Genomic DNA, 12048 nt, shown 5'->3' with positions numbered 1-12048 from the left:
TTTTGTCCAGAGGAGAATAGATGAATGAGAGAACAAAATGCTAACAGGGTAACAATGACCCCAGAAAAATATACACTAAACAAATCAGAAAAGACCTGAAACCAGGGGAAAAGTAAGGGAAAGAAAGAAAAAAGAAAAACAAAGAAAAAGATTAAAAAAAAGAATATGATCAAATATGATCAGGCTGGTGAATTGATCAGTGCCACACACTAAATTTGGGGCATATTTTGGTCTGTTAGAAGAAACTGCCTCCTAAAATTTTAAAGAAAGAAAAACTTATATATGTACAAAAATAAGGGTAAATACGATGAAGGGATGAAATATGACTGTAAGGATGAAAATTATAAAAGATTTTATAAAAGGAATTGATAAGATAAGAAGTTGGTTGAAAAAAGAAAGAAGAGAAATTTAAAAAAAAAAGGGAGAGAATGTGATTAGGCAGGAGACTAGAACAAAGCCATACACTAGAGGTTTAGGGTATATTTTGGTCTGTTAGAAGCAACTGTATCCAAAAATCTTAAAGAGAGAACAACTTATATATATATATACCAAAAATAAGGTTAACTACTATGAAGGGATAGAATATGACTCTAAAAATGAAAAATAAAAAAGATTTTTAAAAAAGGGATTGATAAGATGCTGGTTGAAAAAGGGAAAAAGAAAAATTCAAAAAAATAGAAAAAGAAAAAAAGAAAATTACTAAAGAATCATGGGGAAAAAGCCATGAATTCTATATGCAGTATTCCCCTAGTGCTGGAGTTCTGCCGTTCTCATTGATCGGTAAACTTGGTCTTGGCTGGCTGTTCTTGCTGATCTTCTGGGGGAGGGGCCTGTTGCCATGGTTCCCAAATGTCTTTGCCAGAGGCGGAATTGCCCCGCCCTTGCCTGGTCCGGGCTAAGTAACCTGCTCGGGTTTGCTCTCGGTAGCTTTTGTTCCCTGCAAGCTTTCCATACAGCTTTGGAGGACGAGAGTGAAAATGGCGGCTTCCCAATCTCCACCCCAGAGGAGCTGAGAACTCGGGGCCCTGCTCCTCAGTGTGCCCCCAGAGAAAAGCAGTCAATCACTCCTGTGTCCCAGGTCTCCGGCCACACTCCGTGCTCACCTGGCCTGTGACTGAGCATTTCTATCTCTGGCACCCGGTCCCATGTGGAGTCTCCAAACCCAGCAGATCCCTGCAGTGAGCTCCTGTGCCACTCCTCCCTGGGGAGGAAGGGGAGTGTCCCCAGATCTGCCACTTGTTGGGTCCCTGCTGGAGGAAGAGTGGCCCAACTGTGCCACGGATCACAGTTTTTGGCAACCCCAAGCTGAGAGCCCACTCCTCGGCTCTGTCTCTTCAGCCGGCTTCCCCGCTCTGATACCTGGGAGCTCTGCCGCACTCAGGCACCCCCGGTCTTTCTGTGGCCCCGAGGGTCCTGAGACCACACTGTCCCAGCGAGGGTTCCACCCCCCACTTAACCAGTGGAGCGACGTCCCTTAGCGGAGCAGACTTCTAAAAGTTCTGATTTTGTGCTCCGCGGCTCTATCACTTGCCAGAAGCGGCCAAGGGAGGCCCCCTCCCCCGCCGTCTATCCGCCCAAATATCGCCCCGGATTCACTTCTCTGCACGTCCTACCTTCCAGAAAGTGGTCGTTTTCTGTTCAGAGAGTTGCTGCTATTCTTTTCTTTGATCTCCTGTTGAGTTCATAGGTGTTCAGAATGGTTTGATCTGATCCCTATCCAGCTGAATTCCTGGGACCAGACGAAATTTAGGTCTCCTACTCCTCTGCCATCTTGCTCCTCCTCTGAAAATATTCTATTCTTATAAGAAGTCCAAATTCCTTGGCATCCTTTTAAGATCCTTTCAAATCTGGTCAGAAGTTCACTTGCCTTTCCTAACTTTTATTCCATTGTATTCATCCATTTCATGCTGTCTTTGCCTAGAATGCCCATTATCCTTTTCCTCCACCCATGAAACCCTCTCCCCATTTACTGCAAGACCACATTTCACTGCCATCATCTCTATGAAACCCTGTCTTTTTCTTCCTGTTGACTTTATGCTCTGTTCTAGGGCTCATCAGACACAATTAGGAAGGCCATTCTGTGCATATCTCTAGGTATCTTGTGAATGTTCTTGAGAATAGTGCCAAGCATTTCAACATCTCTGAATCCTGGGGGCCAGAAGACTTCCTCCTGCACAGAGGTAACACCATAAATGTTTGAATGTTTGAGTGAATGAATTACATAGGGGCAGATGCTGCAGGCAATAAAAATGAATAATTGACTGTCTTGGTATAGATTATGGTCTAGTAGAGCAGATGAAAAATAGCCACATAATTTGTAAAACAAGCAATTTAAGTATTATTATTTCAGAGCCAAATCCCTTTCTCTTGATGTATTTATTTTTTATTAACTACAAGAGTATTTCCCCCACATATATAGTGACCCACTCCTATTACAAGAAATATCAGTCTTCTTGGTTTAATACTAACAATTTATTTGTTTCAGTCCTGAAATTTTAGAGCCCACCTACCTGCTTTAACTCTTTATAAACTGGTGAAAGGAGAATAAATTAATTAAATCAACCTGCTCAAATAGTCCCAGAATTACCTAATAGCTTAAAAAATCATTAACTCACATTGCAAATTAAGGAATCCAGCATTGCAGCAAAAATGTTACTGCTCATCAGTGATGGTTATTGTGATTCACGTGTGCCATGACTTAAATATTCTTGCCAGGGCACCACCCTGGTACTCCCTCCCCCAGGACAGCCCTAGTGTGTCACTCAGGTTGAAGTCTGCTAATAAGTTTTAGGAGTTTTTTACAGTGTTTAGAACTGTCCTTCACCAGGATTCTAAATTCAAATTTTTTTCCTAAGTACCAGTTGCCCAAATTTCTTTGGACCAAGTTTCTGGCATGGACTTGTTCAGGAAATAGGGTGGGAAGAACACCTATTTTATATTTTAAGTGAAACAACATTCACACAAGAACATTATGCAATAACAACAACAAAAAAAAGTTTAGTTGGTGGTGAAGTTTAAGCTCTACATCACTGTGACTTTGTTTTGATCATAGAAGAAGCAATCATGGGTTCTCAAGTTGAAGTAACAACACTAATATGGTAATTCCAGTAGACTGCTTAATTTAACAGGCTTAAAATGAAACATGTCAATGTTATAATTGAGAACAAAACTGCTTGTTTTTTTTTCCCTAGTTCCAAGTGAAAAAAATTAATGGACAGCAGATTTTCAGTAGAAAAACAAGTGTTCTACCCATTTTTGCCTCTGCAGAACATGGCCCTGGAGTCCAGTACACAGCAGGAACTTAAAAATTATTCAACTCTGGGGCGCCTGGGTGGCTCAGTCGTTAAGCATCTGCCTTCCGCTCAGGTCATGATCCCAGGGTCATGGGATCGAGCCCCGCATCGGGCTCCCTGCTCAGCGGGAAGCCTGCTTCTCCCTCTCCCACTCCTCCTGCTTGTGTTTCCTCTCTCACTGTCTATCTGTCAGATAAATAAATAAAATCTTTAAAAAAAAAAATTATTCAACTCTGGCGTTTGGGTGGCTCAGTTGGTTAAGCCTCCGACTCTTGATTTTGGCTCAGGTCATGATCTCAGGGTCATGAGGTGGAGGCCCATGTTGGGCTCCATGCTCAGCAGGGAGTCTGCTTGAGGTTCTCCCTCTTCCTCTGCCCCTCCCCCCACCCACACTCTCTCACTCTCTCTCAAATGAATAAAATCTTTAAAATAAATAAATAAAAATTATTCAACTAAACTAAGTTGGCCATATGAGTTAGCTCTGTGAGTTAGCATCACTGTCTTGGAAAGCAACTCGCTGAATATATACATAGTAAAATTTAAAAATCTGAATCTTTATGAAATCTTAATAGAAGCAGCTCTAGACAATACTACCTACCCTTAATACCTCAGAGTTGAGGAGGGGAGAAGAAAGCACAATTTGATGCTATACTAAAATGTATTCTAAACCTCATATTTAACTTTTTTTAAACATCATTTTACATTTTTCTTATAAAAATCTGTTACTTTAACATAAAAAAAATTAAAAAGTATTTATTTACTATTGAATAAAACTGATACCACCCTTCTACCCAGGTTGGAGTGCCTCATTTATCCTGTGGCTTTGAGAACCCATGATCTAACTACCAAAGAACCCTGGCCTTCACCAGCAGCAGAACTCTAGGCCCTTTCCTATTCCCAACCCCTTAGTGAAATGTTCTTTTCTTGTTAAAAAAAAAAAAAAAATCCCCTTGACATCTAGCTAATTTGAAAAGTAAGTCCTTGTTAATGTCATAATGGGTTCTGATGTCTTAATGTATACCCATTTTATTGGGATATTTTCAAGATAATTCCCTAATACAAAGTAAGGATTCCAGGTGAGGATTCCAGAAATAATAACAAGAGTTGATAGAGATGATTTTGGCCAAACACTAACATTCTCTTTTGATGCCCATCAAATGGCATCACTTCCTATGGCCTACCACACACAGACCCTGCCCTATATTCCCACTGTCTAATTCTAATTCTCCTAAAAATGGGAAGAAGAATAATTCACTTCTATTTACTTTAATCCAGGCATTTTGCTAAATGCTTCATTGGTTTGTCTCATTTAATCCTCACAATAATCTTCAGAGAGAGGCAGTATTTTTATCCCCATTTTATGTTTGAGAAAACTGAGACTCACAGAAGCTATATAACTTTTCCTAGATCACACAGCTACCACATGGTGGTTCCTGGGCATGAATCCAAGAAATTTAACTCAAGAACCTACTTACTCCAGTAATTATACTCACAATATATTAGATTACCTCTATGGAGAATACTTGAGTATGAAATGTATGTTTTTATTTTTGAGATATTAACCAGTAATCCCAAATACTTTTGCCTCATTTTATAGACTCCATATTCTAAATTCTTAATCAGTTCAGTCTCTAACCTCTCAAGGTACTTCTGATTTTCACCCATATTTCCGAACTGTCAGAGAAGTCTAATCAGATTAGATCTCATTTAAAATAGAAGAGTACATCATACAAAGTCTAGAGCTTAACATTTGCTGTCAAGTGACCCCATGTAATTAATGACTAGTTTGTGACCCTAGTTTTTACCTTCCTAAGCCTCAGTTTACTCAATAACATGTCTTCCTGTCGGGATAAAATTGGTTAAGAGAATATCTTGGCTGGCATTGGTTTATGTTTAGATTTACTGAAGTTCAGAAAATGAGCACTGATTCTAAATTTAATTCTGCAGCAATAGCTATTTTCTTAGTCTCTATATTTGCATTGAAGTAAAATGAGGAAGATTGCCATAAGATTCATAACACATATAGAAGTTAACTTTAACTACTACTGCTAGTGCTGGTTATCACCATTAGTGTGCAAGTCCTAGAGAACATTTTCAAAAATTTAAATTCAAAGTATTTATTAACCCCCAAAAAGAAAGCTAAAGTTCCCAATAATTATAACCTTGGTCATATAATAAGTATGTTTTAACCATACTTTATTTCAATAAGATATAATTTTATAATTTCTCTCTTCATTTCTTTCTAATTCAGTAATACTGTAATTTTCTAGAACCCCCTATATGCATATGTACATATATATATACATATGTATATGTATTGAATTGAATAGATTTGATTTCCTCCACCACCTGTAAACACAAATCCACTCATCCACTCCTCCTTCTTTGAAGTTCTCAAAACCATTAAGACACAGCTGCTTTAAACAAAAAACAGCAAGTGAAGCTAACATGTGAATGTGGCTCTTGACTCAGGGAGGTTGTACAACTCATTCAACAAGGAAGGGAAGCACTGCAAATTCTTAAGCGCCTTTTCTGGCCTGTACATATACATATATATGTACACATATCTATACACATGTTTACATTTATACACACACTATTATATGTTTATGAAAACACTGAGCAATTTGAAGAGATATTTTGAAGAAAGTATTTATCATGATTTTTAAATGTCTAAGCATTAATCAATTTATCAGTATTTGATTATTGTTCAAAGCCCCATGGGCCGTACTGAGAGACGTAAGACATAACTGAGACTATAGACAGGGAGATGAAATGTACAGATTACTTATCAAGGCTTTCCCAGGAAAGGAACAGCAGGAGGCAGGGTGATAATACAGGTTAATTAAGATGGGTTGGAAAGCGAAACTGGGATATGAGACCACTGAATGCAGGCATAGGAGCATAAGTAATGTCTGATGGGTTTGAACTGTGATCCAACATGAGATTTTTCTAGAAATTTATTTGTGCAATTTTGAAAATAGGACTAAGAAATGAAAATATGAAAGCTGGAAACAGGGGAAAAAGTGTTTTAAATATATTTATTAGGTAGTTAATCATTTCACACATAAATTAGAAGAGGAATTCCTTAGCTCTGATGGGTCATGTTACTGAGATTTGATGGCCTTGAACCTCTCAGGGCTGCCCACCCTATTTTTGATCTTCATTACATTTCTTTACCTTTTATCTTTTCCAAACTTTGGCTCCTGCAATCTTCTATTTGGTGGCAATCTATTCAGTCATCCCTGTGGGCTTCTCCCTTCCCTTCTCTTGGGTTATCTATACTGTCACCTGTATTGTGTTCTAGGCAGAGTCCTCCTTTGGGTGGCAGTCTTGTCCTGCCCAGCCCTAGTCCTGCTAGATAGAGGTAATTAGTTGTTACTTTTGAATTGAACTGAATTGAATAAATTTGATTTCCTCCACCACCTGTAAACACAAATCCACTCATCCACTCCTCTTTCTTTGAAGTTCTCTCAAAACCATTAAGACACAGCTGCTTTAAACAAAAAACAGCAAGTGAAGCTAACATGTGAATGTGGCTCTTGACTCAGGGAGGTTGTACAACTCATTCAACAAGGAAGGGAAGCACTGCAAATTCTTAAGCGCCTTTTCTGGCCTGGGTCTCCCCGGGTGGGGTAACAATCTCCAACATTTTGACCTATCAACTTAACTTCCCAATCTTCAGTTCCCTAGAGAGTGGGAGTGGGAGAGGAAGGAGTAACATGAACATGATTTAATGCACTCTTACTTATAAAAGTCTATAACAAGAAGAAATAAAACAGTGCCCTGAGTTCTTTATTAGATTCAATTCCCAGTGTACAAACATCTTAATTCAACTCAAACAAAATAGTCCACACACATAACCATTTCTAAGGAGACTGTTTTCCTCCCTTCATTAACCTCCCTCTTCCCTCCTGCATTTATCATTCTTCCTTTCTTTTTTTTCTTTTCTCCCCCTCTTGTTTTTCTTCTTTTCTCCCACTTACAGCCTCCCCCCAAAAAAGTTTAAGGGCAACCACCGTTCAACCACAAATCACCATAAATGAAGCAAACTCTCCATAAGCGAAAGCAAAACCCTCTGTGGGGGCGTGTCTGAGTGGACGCCCCCTCTTATCTCTCTCTCAGTGCCAGACAACAGCACAGCGAAGTTCAAGTGTCCGCAGGAGAGGGAGGTGGTGCTCACTTTCAGAGACAGTCTAATTCCTTCTGCGCAATTTGACCCCAGGAAAGCAGCCTCCCCCTAAGGGCCAAGGAGCCAGGGCACTTTGAAAGTGCCCTCCCTGCCCCAACCCAGGGAGAGGTAAGGGGTGTGAAGGCGGGGCCACTGGGCTGGCGACACTCTCCCGAAGGTCCAGCCCTCGCCCGCCTTCCTACCACCTTAGGGAGCTGGCACAGAGAGCGGGATCACCCTCTCAATGAAAGGCAGATGTCCCTTTAAGGTTTGCTTTGCAGCCCGTGGACTTTAGCCTAAACACGAACCCGCGAAGCTGGCTTTATTTGTCCATGTCTCGGACAGAGCCTGGGAGGCTGCCAGTGGGATTTCAGAGACCGAGCGCGCGAAGGGGCGGGCGATGGGGCAGTAAGTCTGGGTTATGAAAAGCGTGGAGAGGACCTAGAGGCATTCGTCGAAAACACAGGAAATTCACTCTTCGGCTTCTCGGCGCCGCGACTGACCGGGGCCGGAGACTGAGACCTGCGTCGTCAGAGTGGCCCAGAGCGCGCGGCTCCCGTGCCCAGTCCTGCCGCGTCTTGCCCTCCCATTCAGCGCGTCCCCCGGGCTCTGCGGGCTCCCCGGCCATGGCCCCCCGACGCCAGGCCAGCCCAGGGGTCGCTGTCGCCTGCTGCTGGCTCCTCACCGGTGAGCGACCTTGTTTTTTTCTGAGCATCTGCGTGCGGGGCTCCGGGCTACTTGTGGGTAGGGAGATAGAGAGAGCTGTGGCCCAGAGAGGTGGAGGGAGCGCTGGTTCACTTTGGGACGCTCTCCAGGTAGCCTAGGCAGGTCCGAGTACAGAAAGGAGTGTCTGCGTTTTGTTTTTGATGCTAGTTTTGATGTGTTTCAAAACCTTCCCCCGCAATGGTAGGAGGGAGACAGTGCTGAAAACTTTACAAGGTAGAAATGACTTTACAATTAAAGCTGTTTCGACAGTTTACATTGTATTTTAGGACTTTGCGGAATGTCGTTCCCCCGCCTTTATTTATTTATTTACTTTTTTTTTTTTTTTTTTTTTTGGAGGAAGGAAACTAGAGGGCACCGGATATATATGCAAAGTTCCTACCTTCAGGTTACTCAAGAGTGAGCATTATTGCATTTTCTTGCTGTCAAGTATTCAAGATCTTTTCTACTACAGAAGGAGGAAAGAAAGGAAAGCAAGGCAAAATTGTTTCTTGTCCTGAAATGATGTTTCTATATAAGGAGGAGGAACACTTTGAAATTGAGAAAGGAATAGTCTCAGAGCAGACTATTTTTTTAAATGCAAAATATAGTATTGTTACTTGTGTATAAAAGGTATTTTTAAGGAAGGACTTTAAAAAAACACTGGAAATGCAAAGTTATATCCGGTTTAGAAAAAGGTTGAATCATAGCATTTTCTAAGATTTTCCAAATGACTAACCCATGGTCAGATTTTACCATATACTGAGGGAGGATAGTTGCAATGGTGAAAGAAAAAGGCAGATTGGTGAAGCTTTGTGTGAAAGAAAGTGACCTGATTAATGGTTAGGTTAATGGCTGGGTTTAGCATATCATCAGTATTCAATGTTCAGTGTCTTTACTGCTGGCATGCTTATTGGTATTAGTTAATTTAACATTTTTCCATTAAAAACAGGGGTGATCGGGCCCATTACTCTGATTTAGATGCCCAAGCATTATTAAGTCTTACGAAGATCACTGAGAAATGGATTATTCGCAAGCAAAACATTTTTTCATGGTGAGGTGGTATTAAGAGAGTTAATTATGAGCTATTGACTTTTCATCCAAATATTTTCCACTACTCAGGATGTGTCCAGTAATCCAAACGGTAGTAACTTCTGAACAGCTTTTACAGCCAGTGAATGGTTTAACTTACTAGCTACTGTCACTGCCCTTTGCACTTATTTGACCTATGATGCCTCTTCAGCTCAAACTTTTTGGAGGTTGTTTGCATTTTGTTGTCGTTATACAAAATCTGAAGTTTTCTAACTACTCAAGTTGTACCTTTTTCATTTTACCAAATAAGCAGTCACTAGTGCAGAAACGATCAAATGCAGTTTGCACATCTCCTCTAAAAAGACAAGAATGAAACTTAAAAAAAATAGAGGTTAATAAGTTACAATTTCACATATGTATATATGAAATATATGTATATATACAATTTTATATATTATATAATTGAAGATTTTTTAGGTTTAACTATTTACTCATGCCTAAAACAGTCACAGTTGCATACTATGGGTTTTCTGCAATTGTTGGGATAATATGCCTTGCTAAATGCAGAAAAGGACTTAAAGAATAATGCATAGATATTTCTAAATTATAATATTTAATTTCCTTTTGTGTGTATGTGTATTACTCAATCATACTAAAATTTAAAATTTATTGCATCAGAATCAATATGTTCCTCATATATGCTATATTTATACCCATTTCACAACACAAGGATCTGAAATTTGACTTCTTCCTCTCCTTTGCTGGTTTTCCAATCAGTCATCATATTGTCAGCTTTCCTGGAAACTTCTCAACTCATAGAATTCACAACCAACCTGTGGTCTCATCACCATACTTGCCCATGCACACTACTGTAGAGAGCTCTTTTTGTTGCAAATCTGTACCCAACCTCTAATCTATCTTCTTAATAAGTAATTTTCATTATATCTTAGTCTTTTTAGTAAAACAAACAAACAAAAACACTTTCGTGGTTCTTTATTGTCTTCAGATGAAATCCAGAATTCTCTACTGACCACTCGGGGTTTGCCCTAATCTAGCACCTCTCTCTCTTATACCTGTATCGGTTTCCTATTTCTGTTGTATCAAACTACTATAGATTTATTGGCTTAAAAGAAAACAAATATGTTACAGTTCTGTAAGTTAGAAGTATCACTGGGCTAAAATCAAGGTGTGGGCAGAGCTGTGTGTCTTCCGAAGGCTATATCAGGGAGAATCCAGATTGTTCCTTGCCTTTTCCAGCTTCTAGAGGCCACCTGCATTCCTTAGCTTGTGGCTCCACCCTCCATCTTCAAAGCCAGCAGAATTGCATTTTCACATCTTTCCTCTGACTCTGCTTCATCGTCCATTCCTTCTCTGACTCTGACCCTATTGCCTCTTTCTAATAAGGATCCTTCTAATTACAATGGACCCACTTGGATAATCCAGGATAATCTCCTCATTTTGAGATCCTTAATTTAATCACATGTGCTGAGTCCCTTTTGCCATATAAGGTAACATATTCACAGGTTCTAGGGATTAGGACATGAACATCTTTGGGACACCATTATCCTGCCTACCAAAACCCTGAAATGTAAACTTCCCATGAAAGCCAGTCACATTTCCTTACTTTCTACACAATCCTCATGCTCATTTTGCTACTGTGGCTATGATGTTGTTGTTTTATAGATCTAGAAAAGAACTCCACCCTTCCTTCCCACCACCCCCTGCCATCTAAACAAACTCTCTCCAGCCTTCAAAGCTGCCATCTAAAGGAACCCTCTCTAGCCTTCAAAGCTGGGTTTATATCACGACAACAAACCACCATCCCAATAAACTTCGCATTGGATTAAGAATTGTCTTGTATTAGCTTTTAACAGTATTTTAAAATGATTTGTCAACAAAGATTATTATTTTATGTAAGTCAAAGTCCCAGCAAAAAACTAGTGACACTAACTATATTTAGTTAAATATATTTAGTTAATCAACTAAAGAAAGTTTAATAAAGGACTGTTTACAGAGGCATTTAAAGAACTGACAAAAGATGGTGGAGCACCTAAGGACAAACAATAGTGAGAAGAAAGCCTCTGAAGCAACAGTGGGAAGAGAAGCCATTACCACTCTTAGGCCTGAGGAGGTAGCACTGTCAGGTTGACTGTGAACTCTAGCTATGGGAGAAGGGCTGTTGGACAGGAGCTGGGGCATAGGAAAAGGAGTGCAGCTAGAGCCACAGCTGAAGCCCAGCCAGGAGGGAGCAGGAGAAATAAATACCCCCTTCTTTTCCTCCCCCCCTCTAATGTCTTGCCCAACCCTCTCATTGGCCAAGTCCAAATGGAAGAATTAAACCTCCTGGGGAATAGGGTCAGGACATACAATAACAGAGAACAACTAACACAATGCTGAAAGGCACATATTTATTGGGAACATATTATGCGTGAGGCCTTGTGCCAAAAACTTTACATGTATTATTTCACTTTAATCTCAAAAAAAGGAAAATTTTAGAATATTATTCATATATTAGAGATGAAGAAACCAAAATGCTAAGAGATTAATTTGTCCAAAGTCCCATGACTAGTAAATGGCAAAGCCTGTGCTCAGCTTACTCTCTGATCTCAAATCTCATGCTGTGAAATAATATGCCATATAGACTACCAAATTCAAGTCCATTTCCTTCTTGCTCAACCCTCTGAAGGTTAAAGCCCAGCATAACTGTCTAAAAGACTTTGAAAAGGACCTAATTAATGATGTGTATCTGATATTTTCTTGACTTTTAGGTATATCATGAAATTAGATGATGTCCCACCCTATATTAATTATAACTCAAATAAGACTATCCCTGGATATTCAGAATATAGA

Source organism: Neomonachus schauinslandi, chromosome 7 (assembly GCF_002201575.2).
Source record: "Neomonachus schauinslandi chromosome 7, ASM220157v2, whole genome shotgun sequence".
In the NCBI taxonomy this organism is placed as follows: domain Eukaryota; kingdom Metazoa; phylum Chordata; class Mammalia; order Carnivora; family Phocidae; genus Neomonachus; species Neomonachus schauinslandi.
Note: the sequence above shows the minus strand (reverse complement) of the source record.